Below are 15,601 nucleotides of genomic sequence, written 5' to 3' on the forward strand. Positions count from 1 at the left end.
CACTACAACCAATGAAGAGTCAGGGGTGACGTACTTTGTAAGGATGTACTGTTTACAGACCAATGGTTGAACAGGGAGGAAATTTGGCCAGAATCACGCACAATCCCTAGTTTTTTTCCCCAATTAATTTGAAGAAGATGGTCGTCAAGAAGAAAATATTAATGATTATTAGTTTATTTTTCTTCCGACGTTTCGACCTACGTTGTAAGTCTTCATCAATACTGTTAGGTAAAGGAGTAAATGGAAACTCTTCAAATGACAGTTGACACTCAATAACTCTATTTACACTCCTACCAAACAGCCCAGCTGATGACCAACAATGATGATCAAAACGTCAGCAGGAAATAAATAATTATTAATTACTAATTTTTCTTAGTTCTTAACTGCAGCCCTGACTATCTCCTTCATAAAAATCCTAAAAATTTGTAATTAACTAGATAAACAAACACGGTAAACTATATATATGTATTGAGTAAACATAAGAATCATTGATATTTTGTTACTTAACTAAAATATTAAATAGTTAAGAGGCTATGTATAATTTCCGATTTTATTTTGTACATTTAGAAACATTTTGCAAATGCAGGAAGTTTTTGAAGGCCAACTTCTACCTTGGCCGAAGCGATTTGATATATTCCAATAGAACTATAATTTGAACCAGCCACGGACTAGATGTTTATTTGATAATTCAGAAACTAATTTTGGTGTAATAAAACTAAGATTAACATTTATCATTAGTGATAACTTGTTTGCATCCTTGTACCATTGCCAGTTTTAGTGTGCACGTGGATTCATAAAAACACTAAAAAAACCCGCCATTATATTAATCCTTTCTCATAATTACGGTCTTTGCTTATAGCAATCCTAATTAGCCAAAGATTACAAATGTAATACTACTATTTAACAGAGATGATTGATGTTTTCATATCTATGTTTAACAGTGGCCAGTGGCCCTCTTACGTAATGCTAAGTTTAAAAAGTATATAAACATTTTAAGTACCAATTTTTTTAATAATGACGTAAAACTTTATTATTTTCCTTCTATGTTTTTACATATAAGATATTTGTGTCTGTTAGTAATAAATTTATTAAATAAAGAAACGTAAATAAAAAAAAAAAATAGTATAATTTTATTTTCATAGTAAATTATACAATATTTCTAGAAAAGTCGACAAATAACACAGAAATTATAATAGAGATACGACAAAGATAAAAAAAAAAATATCTTGAAGAATTAAAGCAAAAAAAAAAAATTTTCAAGCTTATATACATTGAAAAAAATCGGAATATAATAGTTATTAATTAAATAAGTAAGATCTTTATTTAATTAATAACTATTGTTCGTTCTATCAACGATTACATAACTATAATTATAACAACTAACAGATTAAATAATTAATTGCCAAAACTGGATTTAAATCGAGGACCGGAAGATAGTCTCTCAGCCACTTACTCAGTAAGTTAACCCGCTTACCATCTTATATGAAATCTACTATAATGTCAAGTAGACTGGTCCGACTAAGTTGAACTAGATGCAATAAGTATGGAAGTACAAGAGACAAAGAGGAGAAAAAAACCAGTTATTTTACCCCAATTTTTGATTACTTTAATGGAAACTATATATACTTACTAGTCGAAGTTGACGAGTCTGCCAAATATAGTTTGTGAAAATAAAAAATGGGGACTGTTTCAAAACGAAAAAATAATTAATTTTTTATTCACAGCTCCGTCTTTAAAACTACAAAGAACAATAGAAAACCTAAGACAACATCATTTCAAGAAGAGTCAATTTGCTTAAATATAAGCTCTAATAGAACTATTTACGTTCAATAGTTCCATACTTAGAGATGTTTATCTTTATACGAGTAGCAGTTTTTATATTAGACATAATAAATTCATAGAATGTTGATTTCTAGTTGCACGGACAAAGTTTCTGGATATACAAAAATACAAGAATTATACGTACATATGTCTGCAATCACTCAAAATAAAGCTAGTTTAACTCACTATAAAGTAGTTTATTACACCGTCCTTCGTAGGGTTAGTAATTTTTATGATATTCACACATGAAAATGAATTTCGCATATGAGTTTTTGTCCTAACAACTATAAATCAATGTATTTTTGAAAATATCATAAAACTACTACTCCTACGAAGATAAATGTCATAAAACTTACATTATAGTACGTTTAATTATAATCTAGCTTGAATTTGAGCACTGGCAAACATCTTTATGCCTTATAGTTCCTTAGATATGATTTTTATAAAGCAAGTATTTTGTCCGAAATAAATTAACTAAATACTGTTTTTCCATAGCATTTTTATGAAATGTTGATTTTTAAAAATCTATATCACGGGAACTATTCAACGTAAATAGCTTCCATTAGGGCTCATATTTTAGCAAAGTTTCTCTACTTTAAACGATGTTAGATTTCTATTGTTGTCGGTAGTTTTAAAGATATGGAGCTACGAATGAAAAATTATTTTTTTTTTAATGTTTTGAAACAGCCGCCATAATTTATTCCCTGTAACTATACTTGGCAGACTCGTCAATTTCGACCAGTAATTGAACATAGTTTTCATTAAAGTAATGACAAATAATTGATTTTTATTTTTTCACCTAGGCTCTTGTACTATATAGTATGGAAGTGCTAAAACTATAAATACAGTTTGGTAGTAAGGTATCCAACGGTGGGAGCCTGTTTTGTTTTCCCAAGTCCTTCAGATTGCAAACATTGTCAAGGAGCTTTAGTTAGCCAGATATACGTGTGTGGCCACATCATACTCACTTATGTGCATATCGCGACTGGAGTTATGTAACGGAATAATTTATATATTTTTTTTATGAATAGAATTTTCATATTTCTGTGCATATTTATGTTCATATTGCATATTGTATAACTTCATGCAAAATCAAATAATAATATTTGATATTTCAGTCAAGAACCTCTCTATATATGAACTTACATATGCCATGACTAAACTAATAATTTTTTTTTTTTTTTGTTTTGTTTTATAAGCTGTATCGATAAATTTTTCCTTTATTTTCAACAAAAACCAAAGCTCAGTTTCTCATGCTGATATGGGGGAACCCATGACACTAAGTTCCTCCTAAGGTTTAAGTTGTAAAATGAAAAAAGCTTGTAGGTTCTGTTTTTAAGTTGTAAATGTAAGTGAAGGAAGGAAGGGAAGTGTTTTGTAAAAAAGTTTTAAATCTGATAAAAAATATTTAGAATAAGTTATGTAAGTAAGAAATCTATTTAAAAACAAAATTTTATGAAGTTATTATGATTTTATTTTAATTATTAACTTATTTTAACTATGTGACAAGGGCAACTAGCCTGAAATTTTAAGATTTAAAAAAGAAATGACATCAATATTGAAGGTAGGCCAAAGAAATCAGTGTGTAGTTGAAGGAAATAATGTAATTGTCAAAAACATTTTGTAGGTGGTGTCCTTGAGAATAGCCTGAGGGCCGAAACGTTGGAGAAATTTTAAAGAATAAAAGTTGAGAGGAAAAAAGGATCAAAATTATTTTAAATAAAGAATGAAAAAAGCTTATTAAACACAATTTCACAAAAAATATTGGAGAGTTCATTTTTGAATTTGAGGTTAGCTTAGAATAACTAGTTGAATCAGATATCTCATTTAATAATAAACTCTATTTTTTTTTTTTTTTACACGGAATACCTTTGTTCAAATTTGACTGATACAGATTTATTTATTTCAAGGTAATATATAGGACCACAGCAAAATATCAGCGACGGTCAAAAGCTTTCTGAAGAAGAAACTAATTAGGTCGAAAGAGATCCAAGATGATCTCTTAGTGAAGAAATAATTCTCATTCGTAGTACTCTTTGGAATGAGGTTAGCTCTGAGGTTAGATGCTGTCTGCACCTGTTAAATCGATATTATCGAATAATCGATAAGGGATCAATACTATTGTTATTATATCTTGACTTCATTAACACCTTGAAACCGGTTATCTAGACACTAATTGGCGGGTCAGTCTCTAAAAACAAAGGCTTATACATAAGATGTCAAGACTAAGGGTGTCTGCACTCGTTAGCGTCCAGGATTCCCAAAAAAATTTTTTTTTGTTAACACGAACACTAGAAAAAGGTTAAGTCCTACATAGAAACCTCTTTTAAAGGTCCGCATGGAGCTGCATCGATAAGCTTAAGCGTATGTAGCAACTTTAAGGTTAAGAATGTGATAATTAGTTACATGAACAAAATTTTTATCATTATATCACAAAAAATGACTGCGTTTCGCGCAACAACAGAATTATAATCACTAGTTTGTTTGTGTTTAGTGGCACCAAACATCATTGGTCATCAACGCCATTTATACCTTATTTAATTTTGCTTATATTTGTTTGATTTTATTTATTTTTTAATTCTATTATTTATTATTATTATTATTATTATTTTTTACCGTTCAATGTTATATTTTTTGAAAACTAAAACTCCGAGGGTTTTTGAAATATCTAGGATTAGTCCTAAGCTATTGAGGTGTGATGTGAAATATGGGCATTCTTGGAGAATATGGCTAATTGTCAAATTTTCGTTGCAATATTGGCAGTTCGGAGGCGTTTGTTTTGAAATAAGATAGGAGTGGGTGAGCCTCGTGTGACCTATTCTCAGCCTGGTCAGTACGACCTCTCTACGGCATTTGCGTCTGGAGGTACCACAGAGCATGACGTCCTTTTAAATAATTTTCAGTTTACTCCTTGGGCTTTCATTCCACGAAGATTGCCATTAATCTTTGATTTCCTTTTCAAGGTGTTTGCTCACTTCTGATGGAGTTAAAATTGCTTTACCCCGTCCCGGAAGCGCGAGTGCTTCTCTTGCAGCGTGATCGGCTAGTTCATTCCCATGCGATTCCTACATGACTTGGAACCCACACAAATGTAACTGACATGCCCATATTGTGTAGAGTGTTTAAGTAAAAATGGATGCAGGAAATTTTCGAACATAGAATCTTAACCTTTTAACGAGATTACTTAGTAAGTCTGTAATTACTGTTATATTGTTGTGGTTCAAAGACAAACAGAAGTGAATTGCATTGATTTGGGCAGTGAATATGCTAAGTAATTTATTGAGTTTAATTTTTTTACGTTGAGTCTGATTTTGATCCGTTGAGGATTCTGGCATGTTCTGAATCACTAGTATTTGTTAAATGCCTACAGATTGGAGTTATTTAACGACAAACGAAGAAACATGAACGAAAACATTCTAAAATATATTCCGCAATACGGCTCTGAAGTTACTGATTTTAGACCAAAACACCAAAATTAGTGGAAATCGCTACATAAGGAAACTGCCAGTGTTTTTAAGGTAGGATTCTGAAGGAAATTTTAAACTTTGGCAAAGGAATAGAAATAATGTTGAGGGACAGAGACAGATCAGACCTGGACAACAAACGCGTTACAATAGAGTGTTTTCCTTACCTTAAAAATATTAAAAACTGATATAAATATCATTTCGCAAAACTTAGTCGAGGCGTGTCAATTTTCTTAACACAGGCTTATGAAAGAAAAAAAAAGACTGTAGACAGACCAAATAAGTTCAAATGATTTCGAGATTCAAAATTCAATGAAGTTGTAGTCAGTTATAAATAAAATATTTACAAAGAAACAAGTTACTGTACATTTGTTGCTTTGTAAATATTTTATTTTAATAGTATAGTTGCATAAATAAATAGTTTAAATGTTTACCCCACAAAGATTAATATAAACATCTAATACTTGGGATATGGCTGTGAGTGACCCATCGGTTGTTAGGTTGATACCCTGGTGTCTTTTTTTCTGCCATGAACAAAATTCACAATGCAAGGGTATCTTACTTTTTCGTTTTCAGATCCAGCTGGAAAAAGTTCGCTTCCATTCTCATACAATACTCTTTAACAATAACATTGATACACTGTTACCATGATAAGCCCTTTGTATGTAACTAGCCTTTGTTTTTACTTTCAAACCTCTCAAATATACCTAACCCCCTCTCTAGTTCTAACCAATCCCCCACCTTCTCATATTCCAAATAAATATGTCGAAGGACACTAGGAGACAAGTTGTATATAGTCCTGTAGATACTAGTATATAGTATGTTACAAAGATTTTGATGTGAACTCCACAAGAGATACATTTATTCGAAAATAAGTATTGTTTTTTTCTCTGGCCTAATTATACTATAATCGTTAATATACAAGTAAATAATTATTCTTAAAATATGTTCATAAAGGAATGTAGTACATATACTTTAAACTTGAGGGAATTCTATAACTATAATTTTTTAGTAGAAAAGACTGGGTACCAACAAGTTCATAAAAGTGATTCGAATCAGAATTAATTAACATAACATTCCTATACTTCGCATTGGTCAAAACTTTTAAGTGGAATCAAGAATTGGATGGAGTCCAACAGAGGTAGGCGAAACCTGGTCTATCCAATAAGCAGTTGTGTGCTGTGGACTGTCTCTAGTAACCTAATGAGTATCTAAATTTAGGTTCGAAATGCCTTAAGCCTACGGTCTTAAGGCCAAGAATTTAAGACTGAAAATTCAACAAAGATCACAATCATTTAAGGAAATAACTAGAAAATTCCTGAGCATCGGCCAAAAATTTGGCAGGAAGAGAAATTTACATAATTTATAATAGATAGTAAAGGCACTGAAATTATTAAAGGATAATCCTAGATTATACTCATACATCATAGAAGCTGGGGCAAAAAATACAAAACGATTTCTAACGTTTTTACAATTCAAAACTGATCCAATGATGTCTTTAAAGGTCGGTTTTAAAATTAAGGAAAAGGAGAAATAATCATTAACATCAGACAGAGACATAAAATAAGACAGAAAATCATATTCAAAATAACTTTCTTAGACACGTGGAATACTAAAAATTAGATTTTTCTATAATACATTTTTCAACTCCTCAAACTAAATATATTAGTGTTACGTGGATAGAATATTAACAATATATATTTCTAGATGAATCAATAAAAATGAATCTTTCGTGGAAAATAACAGATAAAAAATTAAAATATACTAAAGTATCAAATTATCACTTACCTCTGGAAAATTCTCTCTAGTTTTCCTGGTATTTATTGAAGCAAGAACCTGAAACAAACATCACTCAGTTAATCAGATGCTAATTATCAACTTACAGGGGGAAGTTGCAACAAAGCAACTGGGATCACCCGTTTTAATGAAACTTCTTATTGATTGAAAATATTAGACACGTGCGGTTTTGCCAATGCACCCTAGCAGAAAGGAAGAATTATATTTTTTTAAAGAAAAAAATTATATATTTTTATAGATACTTCAGATTATCGTATTCCGGACTTTGTTCTGAATGTATTCAGTATTTAATAGTTATTGTATACCTATCGATTTTTTTTTTTTTTTTCTAGAATAACAACAAAATATTTCTTACCGTATTAAACGAGTTTAAGTGTATACAAAAAAAAAAGTACAAATTAAAAAAATTATATGACAAATAAAACTTTCACAAAACAAAAAAAGATTAATTTTTAGCGCCTTCTTAAATCCTTAAAAAACTAATTTTCGTACAAAAATCAGAAATTTTCAGGCTTAAGGTTAGAGATCATTTCGATGGTTTGATTCACAATAGTGCTCAGTACATTTCCACTAGCTTTACGAAAAATGCACTTTTTCCGGGACAATTGACTGAAAAGTTGTAATTTTTCTAAAACAGAGAATTTTTTTTTTAATTAATTATTTTAAGGCACTAACCACGAATGGGTCATTATCGCCTTAATTTCCGAATTAGCAAAGTATAGACTTGTAATTTAAGACTTTTGGGCTTGACCCTTGACCACACACTGGACGGGGGCCAGATACAGATAAAGAGTCTGTACTGAAGACCAGTTTTAGTTTTGTAGGGTGAAAAACATTTAAGCTTTTGTTGATTGTAACATTGCTTCCGGAAATTATATACACCATTTATCCACTTCTTTGTTATTTTAATATCTGAACAAAATTCTGCTGCCTATTATCAAGTTCTCATTATAAATTTTTAGACATGTGTCATTTTATATTGAAAATCATTTTTGTAAATTCTCAAATAAATATAAATCTTATTTTTTAAATGTAGTGAGAATCTTTAATTTTATTGTTTGTAAAGTAAGTAAAAATGTACTTAGCACCACTGTGAAGTAACCCATCGATTTTGTCACGTTCAACAAATAAAATCATAACTTTCGTCTAAATCCAACTTAACTATGACTGTTAGAAAGCTAAATTTCGGTTCTCATTCATAACCCATATCAATATATTTTAAATTATATGGGAGAAAAAGATATTCAAATAAATACAAATTTCTTAAACTTTAAACTTAAAACTTAACTTTAAATCTCCGGTTCTAATATGTTTACGAAGATGTGGTTTGTACCATTTCGTACAAATTTCTAGAATCGTTGTATAAGTTTTCAACAATAAAATCGTTTTTGAAAAAAAAGATATTTCAAAAAGAAAAAAATATTTTTTAATTACTATGAAAATTTGTATTTAAAATTCTTAAAAGTGCGAAAAACGATTATCAACATTATTTTTCAATAAACAAAAATTGTATCTCGATTTGCTAAATAAGTGGGAATAAATTATTTCAATACTGTGTAATTATTATTGCATAGAGGAATAGTAATAAACCAATTCTCTATATAGTAGGCCAAAAATCAAGTGGGAGTGTGCATGTCATTGTTAAGGCAATGGACTACTAACTCTAAGGACCTGTGCTCGAAACCGGTTTTGGCAGATAAATATTATCTGTTATACTTTAGCCACTGGCTCAGCTCTGTGGGTTCAGGAGCCCTCCAGGATCAACCTAGTCTCATAAAGTGGGTACCGTTAATTGAGTCAAAATCTGGCGGTCGAGCGTGATTCTGACTATATCACCTCCTTTCACAACCGTTAGTCTTGTAACAGTACTTCCTTGCAAAGTATTGCACCTCTGATCCTTCATGAGTTATTGCGGTACAGATTTAATTTAAAGTAGGCCAAAAAACATTTTCCGTCTGAAAAAGAAGGTCTAATTTGTTTTAGCATCCTAAAAATCCTTATATGCGAACTTTTATAAACTAAAAAATATTTTATAAATTTTACTTAAGTTTTCAAAGTGAATCGTGTACAATAGTGTACCCACATTGTAGGTTTGGGCAAAATAAATTTTGTTTAGAACGATTAGGTAAATTTTTTTTTTGGGTTGATAACCATTAAAAATATAGGTCGTATATATTAGGTATATACATAGATAGGAAGATACCTATTGTATTTATTGTATATCGTATAGATACCTATTGTATTATACCTATATAGATTATTATCAATGTATTTATAATAATTATTTTTGTTCAATTCCATTACTTGTCGGAATCCATTTTACTAAAGCGATAAAGACTAAATAAATGAATATTTAGTATCGTATTTTTCCTCCTGTGATTAAAACCGCCCCTCCTTCACTTGTATTATGATAATGTGTAATACGTCAGTACTTAGTCAAGGTGAAGAAAAAAAAAAAATCGAAAATCGTCAATGCCTCCCTTGCCAATTTCCATTAAAGAAAAAAAAAAAAAAAACAAAAATAAGTGATGTCTGATGGGATAAACTTGAATGGAGATGGACTTTTGACTGTGGTAATAACTGTAATTGTTGCCTTGGCAGACAATTGGGTATCAATAGATACTCTACCCAATTTCAGCTTCAAATTCTCCTCAACCGTGTCATAAAGCTCCAAAAATGCATTCTTCTGGCTGAAAACATTAATAATGGTCATTCTTAAAATGACTAACCTACTTACATCCCCAAGTTTTGTTTGAGTCAGTTAGCTCCTGTTAAAGTTATCGCTATTTTTGTGATTTAAAAAAAAAAAATTAAAGATCAGAGAAGACAAAAAATTATGACAAAATAATTTTTATTTTTATCTATAAAATAAAAGGGAGTGGTCGAATCTTTGGAATTACTGGACCGATTTTCGTCCAGTTTTTTTTCAAAATATTCCATGACGCCATGGGAAGGTTGTTTAAAGATAATGAAATCCCCGAATTTTGGACTAAAGAAGTTTTCGGATTTTTTCAAAAATTCGTACTTTATGCTTTCTTGAGGTGCTAAAAACGAATATCAACTTTGTTTCACTCCTAAAAAGTTTTTTACTACACTTTTATAGGTCAGTCGGTCTTAATTTTTTCAATATTTTGAAAATTTTGAGGCACTGGGAGGGTAGTATAAACATGAAAATACCTTAGATAAATAAATTGCCCTAAATAATAAGAAAAAAAATCACCTAAATCCGACCAGTATTAACGATGATACAGCGAAATTAGTTGTTATCAGATATGTAACCATAATTACCTTCTTATCACATCATCTATATACATAAAAGGAATGGTCGAATCTTAATCCACAATAAACTTTTGAATTATTGGAATGATTTACATGCACTATATTCAAAATGCCCCCCTTTCACCTTTGGAAGGTTAAAATATAATAAATTTTTTTTTTTAGAAAAGAACATTTCATATTCGTTTTTAGCTTCGTCTCAAAGTACCAAGTATCATTTTTAATTTACCAGAGTACCAACACAATCTCAATATTTTCCCTTACTAAATATTCCATGTATTGGGAAGTGAAAATAAAAATATTTACGTAGTTTTAATTAATATTTCTAAGATTTTAGGTTTATTTTTAAAGCATGAACAATTTCACCTAATATCGTTAGAAGGTACACATTTATCTTTCCTTAAAATAAAACCCAATTAGACTGACGGAAACGAAAACTACTTAAGTTACCCATCAGAATTATTGAGCAATATTTCAATATAAATTCAGAAAGCATTCCTAATTATCATGGTTTACAAGTATTAATCTAAAAAATCAATGCCTCATCTTCAGCACAATTTATCATTTAAATTATAGCAATTTGAGTTTGTTTAATATGTGAATTCGAAAAGTTATATAGTCGAAATAAAGTCTCATTGAGATGCTACAAACCGCCCTTCCTAGATAAGAATCAAATCAGTTATGAGTACAAATCGTGAGAAGGCTTCTGGTAATTGTTTTCTCACAATTCCGACATACTTCGATTCAATCATGGCCACCATTAACTGTAAATATTTTTTTTTTTCATTTCATTTCATTAATATACGTCAAATTGAAGGTCACAAAGGAAATATATTACACTTAGAACAATGATTTGATCGATAGCATATAACACACAGTAATTTAAAAATACATTAAACACTAATTATAGGTGTGATTAAATCCTGTTTGCTAATTAGTAAGATTTTCATATATCATAGTACGCCTCCATCCTGTATCGTAAACACTTATCCATTTATTACAACATAATATGATTCCTTCATCGCGATCTTAGCAATTTTGGAAGTTAAAAATAACAAGCATTTCTCGCTTTTAACCCTGATTTTAATTCCTCACCGATTTCGTTTGTTCTAGTAGCAATGGAACCCAAATACTCAAACCTATCTATCTGTTCAATTGTATTTCCTTCTATATCTAGTTCGCCGAAATGACTCCTCTACTCCTATGTATTTTGATTTATTCGCATTTATTTCAAAACCTAGTTCCTTACTAGAGTTTATCAACGTTTTTTTCACTTTAAATGGTATGATATCTACATAAATAATGGTTATCCATTTTTATAGTTTTTCACATATTAAATAGTACCTAATAATTAATAAATGGTACGTATTAACTTTGTACACACTCCATTCTGAATTATTGTCAAGTTCCCAATTGGACTGGATTTATTTGTTGTACAAAAATTCATCGATCTTTTCTCAGAGATCACTTGAGTTTATTTCTTTGGCCTCATGCCCTGATGAGGTAGGGTAGGAAGAACGAGTTATCTACCCAATAATTTACCAATTACTCGGAAAAATCAACCCTCTGATGTTAGATTCGAAGTGGCACCAGTTCTGATTCGTAAATGATGAGAATTGATTGATTTTCCAAGTATTTCTTCTTCGGTTCTACAATCCGTCAACGAGTCCTGGCCTCCTTAACCAGATGTTATTGCCTTTTCAAGTCGCTTTCCAGTTTTGAGGTCCAAGGAGGAATATATCATCATGGGCTACATTATTCTGCTATCGTAGCCTTGTTCGTCTTCGTCATCTAGTTCCATGGAGCCCCTAGGTCATAATCTTTTTGGGGATCGGTGAGTCATTCGTCCTGGCCATCACAGCCTTTGATGATGACTCTAAGGGCATCTAATCGTACTGTTTCTAACGGGTACACTTTCGCCACTCATTCTTCAGTACTACCTCCCATAGATATCAACTTTGAATATTTACGAAGAATCTATATTTTCCCAAGTCATCCATGCTTAAGACATCTATGTAATGGCAAGACACACTAATACCTTAGCAGGGATTAGTTCTTGGGCTTTCGATGCCTATTCACTTTATATATTATAAAAAAAAAATTAGTAGTATTTATTGGGACTAGGATTTGATAGAGCGATACTCATTTTACATGACTATAACACAATTAATTAATAAAGTGATTTTATTAGGACTCGCCAAGTTTTAGAGTAACCCACTGGTGTTAGATGGTAAACCTATTAAAATGAAATAAAAATACAATAATACTGATACAATATATTAAAAATAATATCCTTTGCATTATTTAATCTACAAAGCAGTCGCAGCTCCATTCAGTGATTAACCACACCGTTTAAACAAATTATATAAATAAAAGATTTTATGAATTAAAGGCTTTTGATCGAGTCTGGCACCCGTGACTGCTATACCTACATTCCTACTTTCTTATCTCTCTGGCAGATACAACAGCGTTATTCATCCCTCATTCCTCAGTCTACTGGTGTACCTCAGGGTAGTGTCCTTGGTCCTATCCTTCATACAGTTGTCCTAAAACCCATCCCTACACTGTCCTCACCACGTATGCCGATGCCGCATGTCTATTATTAGTGAATAATGACTCTTCCATTGTATCCCAAACCTCTTATCCCACATCGAACCCTTGAAGTATGGTGTCAAAATAGATTCCAGTAAATTCCACCAAATCATATTTATTCTTCGTCGTAAACCCATTACTTCCTGCCCCACAGTATCCTTTAATAAAACCCCACTTACACTTATCGAACAGATCCGTTATCTAGGACTGCATATGGACTAACAACTAACTTGGAATTTTCATACATGACTGAAAAGAAAGGAAAATGAAATCCATTTAGAACACTTACGAGAAAAATGGTCTAAGCTTCCAACAATTACAAAAAACACATTTATATGACTATAATAAGGCCTATCTGGAAAATTACTTAAAATTTCTATCGTACCCAATCTTTAAAATCCAAAATCTTTTGTAAAATCCTCAATGCTTTTTACTTTGTCACAAATCGATTTGGCCAGAAACAGATACCAATTCTTCCATAAAAAACTTCCTAACTACCCAAACCTACTTATTTGTAGCCTGGATTATTACCTGGTAATCCTCCAAGACAAGGTAAGGATGATGGTCTCGAGATCGATGCAACCCTCTAGAAATGTTATTGGAGTTCTATCGATGGGTAGATTTTCCACATGTCTGTAGCATGCGAATGTATAAATAGCATAAAATTTACTTATTGTTAATTTATTTATAGTACATATATTTATAATATAAGATTTAAAAAAAAGGCTTACATTAACCATAAAAGTTATATTAAGCCTAACCTCCTTGGGCAGAAACTTCACTCGCTGATGAGACAGGAGGAGCTGTACAAGAGTGAACGATCTCATAAATTTTCACCTCAGACCTGGCACGCCACTTGATGAATTACCTCAATAACTCCTGAACCACTTTCCAGAGTTGGGACAGAAAGTAGTTGCTACGCCAATAAAAACAAGTTTTCTAATTGTTTAAAAAAGTTTCATTATCACTCTGAATTATTTTTTAAACAAATTGCTAAATTATTTATTTAAATAAAGAGTGTAGCCAAGTTTTTAATTGGAAGTTATTTTAATCAGTCATAAACCTCTATATTAGAATAATTCATGGGAAAACTAGATTTTAATTGTTTTTAGTCCTTCCATTATAAACTCCCTTGCCACCCAAATCCATAGTTTCTAATCTTGTGCTCTCTTTAATTCTTGAGAGCGCCTTAAAAGATGATGGCTTTCTAATTTGAGACCTTCTAGTGTAGAAATATTATTAAAGTGCTACGAATGGGTAATTTCTCTACATGTCTGAATCATAACATAGTAATACCATATTTACTAGATGTACTTTCATGTAAATACACTTGTAAATATCAATAAATAAATCTTATGTAAATAAATTTTATAAAAAATGTTCATAGACGCTTTCTTCCATTCATAAATTAATACAGTAAAACCACTCCAACTACAATTTAACAGATGTATCCCAGCGACGGAAATGTTTTATTGTTGACTGGTAACTAATGATTCTTGCCCCTAGCGGACACTCTCTGTAACGGGCAACGAAAGAAAACTTTTCCCTGTTTCTAAGAAAGTTTAATGTTTACTTTTATCCTATAAAGTTTTTGTTAGCTCAATTTTATGTATTGCCAACGTTAATTGCTTTCCAAGAATGTGGTGATTTAAGTGTATTTAAGAAGGAGGAGATAGATTTCATATTATCAAATATGAATTATTTGAGAGGTGTGCTCTGCCATAGTAAAGGTGTCAGTGATAATAAAGTTATATATTATATAATGTTAATCCAAAAAACCTAACAATAAAAAAAAAGGCTTCTTTAATTTATTTTTATTTTCCCACAACAACCGAAACCACACATAGGCATCAGGAAGTATGTAATGCCCCACAAATAACAGCTCATAATTAGTTAGTGGTCGGCAATTTTATTCCGACCTTTTGATTGTACGTTGTGAGCTTTTGAACGAGGTCATGCCTTGAGCTGGAGTAGAATTCTAAATCATAGGAGGGAAACAGGTGTTAGGTAACGGGTTAAAATATTTGAAAACCATAATTAATATCTCTACCAAGGATTACTGCAAGAAAATAAAAAAAATAAATATTTAAATATGTAAAAATAAGAGAAAAAAATAGTACATTAAATCTTTTAATTTTGTAAATATTAATAGTCATTCATTTCGAATTTAATCTTCTTTAATTATTGATGAATTATATAACACCCAAAACAATTAAAGTGGTTAATCAATGTTTAAAAAATGTATTAATTAAATAATAAAGAAAAATTAGAATGGTTATTGGCCAAAACAAAGTTTTCGATATTAAATCATATTTAACCGTCTTAAATATAAACATAATGAAAAGTTTCAACACATTTTACGCTGAGACAAGAAAATTGCCTCCAAAATACCTCAACAATGACCCATCATCCCATCCCGCAAAAGATAGAATGCAATTCCTCAGACTAACATTTGATATGGAAATGATATGGGGGCAACATATTTAAGAAAAAACGTCAGTAACTAAATCTATTGCGCTCACTACTCAAATGCAACTCCAAATTAAAAACCAAAATGAAGCACATACAAACCCGCTGGTATACCCAGTTAAAGTGGCTCTATCCAACCTCCCGAAAGCAATACCTCCTTGGTGTTGTCCTATTCCAAGTTC

General features: G+C 30.9%; 1 protein-coding gene across 4 annotated transcripts in view; it reads right to left on the reverse strand.

The window, feature by feature from the left end:
• LOC106684134 (ABC transporter G family member 23) overlaps positions 1-15,601 on the reverse strand; it is a 230,167-nt gene that overhangs the window by 180,458 nt on the left and 34,108 nt on the right. For all 4 annotated transcript variants that reach the window (XM_067049798.1, XM_014426032.3, XM_067049799.1 and 1 more), the window contains exon 2: positions 7,074-7,121. The gene's annotated coding sequence lies outside the window, so the exon portion shown is untranslated. The remainder of the gene's footprint in view (positions 1-7,073; positions 7,122-15,601) is intronic.

This window comes from Halyomorpha halys, unplaced genomic scaffold, assembly GCF_000696795.3.
Source record: "Halyomorpha halys isolate HHAL.00 unplaced genomic scaffold, Hhal_1.1 Scaffold547.1, whole genome shotgun sequence".
Lineage (NCBI taxonomy): Eukaryota > Metazoa > Arthropoda > Insecta > Hemiptera > Pentatomidae > Halyomorpha > Halyomorpha halys.